Raw genomic sequence first — 7,735 nt, forward strand, 5'->3', positions numbered from 1 at the left:
GTGGACTAAGGCGAGTTAAATTATATTTAATTTTTTGTAACCCCTTCAGCCCTATTGTACTATGCATTCTGTATTCAGGATGCTATTATTTTCCCTTATAACCATGTTATAAGGGAAAATAATACAATCTACAGAACACCGATCCCAAGCCTGAACTTCTGTGAAGAAGTTCGGGTTTGGGTACCAAACATGCGCAATTTTTCTCACGCGAGTGCAAAACGCATTACAATGTTTTGCACTCGCGCTGAAAAATCGCGCGTGTTCCCGCAACGCACCTGCACATTTCCCCACAACGCCCGTCTGAAAGAGGCCTTAATGCAGTGTCGGGGAGCCGTTTGGGCTGCCTCAGATGTCAATCATAGAAATTACCCCCAGGTGTCTGCTGCTAAAACTGCAGAAATACTACCCTATAGCACCAAATACCAAATTTCCACAAATTCTGCCACAAAACTCTCCCTTAGAGCTGGAATACTTTTAATGTAAGCATTTATGAATATGAGAATTTCTACATTCACAGTCCCTGAGAAACTGCAACATTTAGGGGCACATTTATTTAGACCGGTGTTTTATACGTTGGTCTTAATAAAGCCCTAAATTGGTGGTGGATCTGCCGATGTTATGAAGAGACACAAGCCTCTCCATAACTTTGGCGCATCCAGTCCCAGTTCTAAATGTAAGACAGCTTCTGAGCGGTCTTACATTTAGACCTTTATCTACACCTAAAACAGGAGTAGAAAATGGTGGATAAGACGGGTCTGCCGGCCAATCTCCTAACCTGTCCACACCATGTCCACAATTTTAGGCCTGGCATTTCGAAGGAGAAGTCGCAGAGAGCAGAGCAAATAACCTTTACTCCGCTATCTGCGCCTGGAATACTCATTTAGGCATATTTAAGAATAGTAAATGACCCCCTTAGTCCCTACAAGCCTATATTACAGACCTGTTGATAACTTGACTAGTCATGTTTCAAGGATCTTTTATGGGTCAGACATTGACATAAAGGGTGCAGGGTAGCTTTTAACCATGGAGCATTGCCAATAAGACTCCATAACTCAGTTGGATCCTCTCAATAAGAATCAGTACCTCACAGAATATTTTTTTGGGTGCACAGGACGCAATCCGTTATATGAACGTGTGCTTTGATTGGACACAAAGTTTAACCATTCGGATACTTTGAAACAAATGTCAATTGCAATATTATTTGAGGAAAGAAATACCTATAAAATGCAACATATATTATTAAAGTGGATCACCGGGCATTTTCTCTCAGATCCACCTCAGCAGCAGACCCTCGCCCCTAATGTTTTAGAGGGTCAACAGCAGGCCCTTACTCATAATGTTTTAGATGGTCAGCTCAGCAGCAGGCCCTCGCCTCAAAGGGACGTAGCTAAAAGCTCATGGGCCCTAGTGCAGCTTGGGCCCCCCTTCCCTCAGTGCATGTTGAAAAGGGGCAGGAGAGCACATATCCTTCCTGCTGCATGAGGCAAACATTGAAAGGGCACACCTTCATGCCAAATTCTTGACCTAACCCCTTCCCTACAGGCAGAGGTGTAAATTGACCAGCATGCACTTTCTATAATGCCAGTGTCTTATGTGGCACAAGGGTCTTTGGGCCCCTCAGGCTCCTGGGCCCGGTAGCGACTGCTACCTCTGCACCCCCTATAGCTACGCCCCTGCCTCAAATGTTTTAGAGGGTCAGTTCAGCAGCAGATCCTCACCCCTAATGTTTTAGATGGTCAGCTCAGCAGCAGGCCCTCACCCCTAATGTTTTAGTTGGTCAGACCAGCAGCAGACCCTCACCCCTAATGTTTTAGATGGTCAGATCTGCAGCAGACCCTCACCCCTAATGTTTTAGAAGGTCATATCAGCAGCAGACCCTCACCCCTAATGTTTTAGATGGTCAGCTTAGCAGCAGACCCTCACCCCTAATTTTTTAGATGGTCAGATCAGCAGCAGGCCCTCGCCCCTAATTTTTTAGATGGTCAGCTCAGCAGCAGACCATAACCACAAATTTTTTAGATGGTCAGCTCAGCAGCAGACACTTGCCCCTAATTTTTTAGATGGTCAGATCAGCAGCAGGCCCTGGTTCCTAATGTCCAGTTAATGAAGATGGAAAGTTCACTGGACCAGGATGTTCATAAGATGTTTAAACAGTTCCCCTGCTACTGATCCATAAGTAGCATAACTGACCAAATTCCGGACCCAAAAGAGAGGTGAAAGCTGCTGGAAAATGTCAGTAATTCATCCACAGACACCTCCTGCTGATCCACAGATCTCGTGCTGAGTATCCAGCCTCTAAATCCAACCGCCGAACCTTCAAAGGAATAAAGACAGATGGTGCAGTACCCTCGGTATCTTCAATAGTAAGGATTTTATTATACTTACAATCAAGAAGTTTAAAATTTGCACATAAAAAAAGGCCCGACCCGGGTTTCGCTGTTCGCTTCGTCAGGGGCTGCGGTATACTGACCGCTGCAAACCACGAGTGGAAGTACTCTCCCACCCCGGAACTGAAACGGACTTCCGTAATCAGTCACATGTCAATCACAATGTCAGCTATTCAAACTATAAAAAGTGCATTCAAAATCACAAATAACAATCACATATAAATACAAATTCATATATAAATATAAATAGACATATAAAATGTTCAAGGTATAAAATTCAATATATAAAAATCCATATATAAAAATTGAATATATAAAACGGAAATATAGATATCATCTGGATCAAGCCATACAGACTGATTTAATGTCCCACTCAATATTCAGCCCTCGCGGTTGTAAAGTGCCCATCTCAAAAATCCACTTCGCTTCTATTTTATTAATTTGTGTTGCGGGATTACCTCCTCGCCAATGTTGTTTAACCAGTTCAATACCACAAAATTTCAAACCACTGGGGTCTTTCTGGTGCACTCTCTTGAAATGGGCAGAGACACTATGCGTCTCTAAACCTTTTTTAATATTTCTAATATGCTCTGCCACCCTTACTTTGAGCTTCCTTAGAGTCCTACCTATATATTGGAGCCCACAAGGGCATTCCAACATATAGATGACCCCCTTAGTTTCACAAGAAATGTTACCTTTAATTTTTAAGACAGTTGCATTGGAGGTAGACACAATCTCTTTTATCTTTGACTTTTTCTTTTCGTCCCTAGAGCGGTTCTTACAACAAGGGCAAAATCCGCACCATGTGAACACACTGCAGGATTTAATAGTGCTGGGAACCTCCTTCACAAAACTATGTATAATACGATTCCTAACAGTGGGGGCTCTTTTATAAATAAATGGTGGTTTCTGGGGGATAAGATCTCCAATAATACGGTCATTCTTCAGAACATTCCAGTTCTGATGTATGATCTTTCTAATTTGGGGGCAAATAGCAGAATAAGAAGTAGAAAAAGCAAATTGATATTTATCCCTCATGATTTCTTTCTGTTCCTTTGAATCATTATTTTTATTTATTAACATATCACTATCTAATTTTATTTCTTCCTTTTGCTCATATAATATTTCTTTTTTATATCCCTTTTCAATGAACCGATCTATGATAATGTTACTTTGATTGTCATAATCTTTAATATTGGTACAATTTCTTCTAATGCGTTTTAGTTGGCCTTTCGGTACATTACATAACCAAGGCTTATAGTGACAACTACTGCTTTCAATGTACCCATTACGGTCAGTTGGTTTAAAGTAGGTTTTGGTTACGATTTCATTCTCCTCTAGTCTAATTTCAAGGTCTAAAAAATGAATAACGGTGTTGCTTATATCTTCCGTGAATTTTATATTCCATTCGTTTAAATTCAAATGTGAAATGAAATCCAACAAACCCTCCTTTGTGCCATACCAAATGCCAACGCAGTCATCAATATATCTCCTCCAAAACTGGAGGCTGCCGCCCTCAGCGTCTCTTCCCAGGGCAGGGGAGATGGTAAAATGTTCCCAATATGACATAAAAAGATTTGCAAAACTAGGTGCAAATTTCGCACCCATCGCCACACCAGAAACCTGTAAATAATAATAATCGTCGTACCAAAAATAATTATGTCCCAAACAAAACCGTATACAATCCAGGATAAATGTTTTATGAGCCTCACTCATTCGTTCGTCACTATCCAAAGATAGTGGATAGTGACGAACGAATGAGTGAGGCTCATAAAACATTCATCCTGGATTGTATACGGTTTTGTTTGGGACATAATTATTTTTGGTACGACGATTATTATTATTTACAGGTTTCTGGTGTGGCGATGGGTATGAAATTTGCACCTAGTTTTGCAAATCTTTTTATGTCATATTGGGAACATTTTACCATCTCCCCTGCCCTGGGAAGAGACGCTGAGGGCGGCAGCCTCCAGTTTTGGATAGACATTGTGATTGACATGTGACTGATTACGGAAGTCCGTTTCAGTTCCGGGGTGGGAGAGTACTTCCACTCGTGGTTTGCAGCGGTCAGTATACCGCAGCCCCTGACGAAGCGAACAGCGAAACCCGGGTCGGGCCTTTTTTATGTGCAAATTTTAAACTTCTTGATTGTAAGTATAATAAAATCCTTACTATTGAAGATACCGAGGGTACTGCACCATCTGTCTTTATTCCTTTGAAGGTTCGGTGGTTGGATTTAGAGGCTGGATACTCAGCACGAGATCTGTGGATCAGCAGGAGGTGTCTGTGGATGAATTACTGACATTTTCCAGCAGCTTTCACCTCTCTTTTGGGTCCGGAATTTGGTCAGTTATGCTACTTATGGATCAGTAGCAGGGGAACTGTTTAAACATCTTATGAACATCCTGGTCCAGTGAACTTTCCATCTTCATTAACTGGACATTTTACCGGATTTTTTCCCTATATTTGCAGGAGAGACTCACTGACATTTACTTTGTATTTAGAGCGCGGTTCCCGCATCCTTTAACTTTATATACTTTAGGAGTTTGACCCTACTCCCTTAAGGGCACCGCTGCTATTGTCTATTTCCATACCAGTTAACACTATATTTTTTCCCTGGTTCCTAATGTTTTAGAGGGTCAGCAAAGCAGCAGACCTTCCCCCCTAATTTTTTAGATGGTCAGATCAGCAGCAGGCCCTTGCCCCTAATGTTTTAGAGGGTCACCAGCAGGCCCTTGCTCTTAATGTTTTTGAGGGTCACCAGCAGGCCATCAATCATAATTTTTCAAGGGTGTGTATGATACCCTCCTTTTTATGTGTAATAAAGGGTGTATTGGAGTATCGGTTCCTTGTCATTTTTGGCAGCCCTTTCCCTTAGTGCATAGGCTTTATGAGTGTAGGAGTCCCACTACCGGAACAATTGTACCACAATGTGAATGAGGCCCTCCTTTATGTTACAGGTTGTATAAGAGTGCCTCTTCCTTGTAATTTTTGGCAGCACTTGCACTTTATATACAAGTAAATATACAGGAAAGAATGTTTCCTAACAATTTTTCCTCTAAAATCGATTTTATCTTCGGTTTGGTGTGTATTATTGTCAGTCTGTAAAAGTGGCGTACTACTCGGACAACATCATTCCCAGCAGCAATCTGGGAGTCCAAGATGCATCCAGACATCCTCCCCATGCTGTTCCCAAACCATTTTAGTGGTGTTTCCATCAATTTCTGACCTTTTCCTATGAACCAGGCACCCTCCCCTCTTTAGAGCAGGGGTACCTGGTTTATTGCTCGGGATCTCCCATTGACTGCCATTGTGCTCGGTAGAGCACCCGAGCATCCCAAAGTGTTCTACTCGAGCACCCGAGCACTTTGGTGCTCAATGAACATTAATATGCACTTAAATATATAGCTATAAAAATTATACTGTAATTAATTTGTATAATTTTCCAGTTTCTACATCCTCAGAAAATCACGTCTGCGCTGGAGATTAATTGTATGTGAATTACACAACATGAAATCAATGGGCAGAGGTCACATTATATCTGTTCTTCCACCGCCGACACAAACAATGTTTAGAGACACTAAGAATTGCTGTTCTAAAGACGCTCTATTTGGTTGCCATGATTTTCACACATCTTACATTGTTAGACTGCTTGTTAATTCCTCTGTGTTGTACCCCAGAGGCTCTTAACTTCCTTCTTTGAAATGACTTTGTGGCGTGATGATGAGAGCAATCAAGAGCAATCAGACTTAATGAAGATATTAACCAGACCAGAGCGAGCAAACCTCCCTCGGGAATCACAGCGGAAACCTTAAGGAGCATCAGGAAAGAGAATCAGGAATTAGCTGTGATAATATTACAATAATTATCTGCCTACAAATAGAAAACCTCCATACCCTTTAGCGCTTCATGTACTTTGCCTTAGTGGTTAAAAGCTAGACCTGGAGGTTTGAGGATCAACATGGGCAATAATTAGGAATGCAAATATAGGCTAGCAAAAAAATTATAGAAACCTTTCACCTTCAAAGGAAGTTTTTCCATCTCTATCCTCTGCTCCTTAGGCCTCTTGCACACAAATATTTATTTTTCCGTTTACGTTCCGTTTTTTTGCATTCCATATACGGACAGTATACAGAACTATTTATTTCAATGTATCCGCAAAAAAATAAAGGAATGTACTCCGTTTGCCTTTTGTTTCCGTATTTCCGTTCCGTTCAAAGATAGAACATGTCCTATTATCGTCCGCATAACTGACAAGGTCCAGCTGTTCCGTTCCGCAAAAAATGGAATGCACACGGACGTAAAATACTGAAAAAGCCATACAGTCATGTGCAAGAGGCCTTAATAATGTTTTTAGGAGTCCCTGACAACATGTGTGAGAGAACATGTCCCCTTCATGTCCCCTCTTGCATCAAATAAAAATGATTTGCTTCAAATATAAAAATACTCTCATTGGTTAATGGCAACAAATCAGAACCCACATTTCAGTTTGACAATACAGTGGAGAAATTGCGGAAAAAGCTGAATTCTGATTGGTTTTTATGGATAATAAGAGCATTTTATACATATGAGGCCTAATATACTAAGTGCAGTTTTCTTTTAAAGAGCAGGAATTTAATCAGAGGTGTACAAAATAGTGAAAGAAATCCATTATTTGGAAAAGATTAATAATTTCTACTTTTTGTTGATTTTTAATCACCTCGTGTGGATGACTTCTTAGTCATCAGTTAAATGAATATTCCGGTTATATAAAGATATCCCTTATCCACAGGATAGGGAATAACTATTAGATTGGTGGGCTCCTACCCCTAAGCCCACCAATCGCAATAACAGGGGCCCCATACACCTAAAAGGAACGGAGAGGGCGGGGCATGCACACAGTCACTCCATTCATTTCTATGGGAGTTCCAGCGATAGCTGAGCTTCCACAAAGCTATGCTTGTACTGCCAAGTCCCGACATAGTCCTAACAACAGTTTAACATGGTCAAAACTGAGGACTGATTTCCGCTAACTGCTGCCCATATATTTTACATGCACAGTTTGCAATGTAATGCTATATAGACATGTAAATGAGCTCTTAGCGAGCTCTGTTTCTAACACCACCAGATGTAGGGCAGCTATCTTATAAGCCAATGTTTGACCTTTTAAATAGGCTTGAGACATGAATTGGATATTAAATAAGCTAGTACCTCATCTGAAGATGGCTGTTTTGGGGTGATTGGCTCTCATCAGTGCACAGCAGAGAGTACTGGCTTAACTGGGGGAAAGGCCTAAGCTAGTACTCTCTGCTGTGCACTGATGAGGGGCAATCGGCCTGAAACAGCTGTCTGCAGATGAGGAGATGGCT

This window comes from Bufo gargarizans, chromosome 9 (genome assembly GCF_014858855.1).
Source record: "Bufo gargarizans isolate SCDJY-AF-19 chromosome 9, ASM1485885v1, whole genome shotgun sequence".
NCBI classification, from domain to species: Eukaryota; Metazoa; Chordata; class Amphibia; order Anura; family Bufonidae; genus Bufo; species Bufo gargarizans.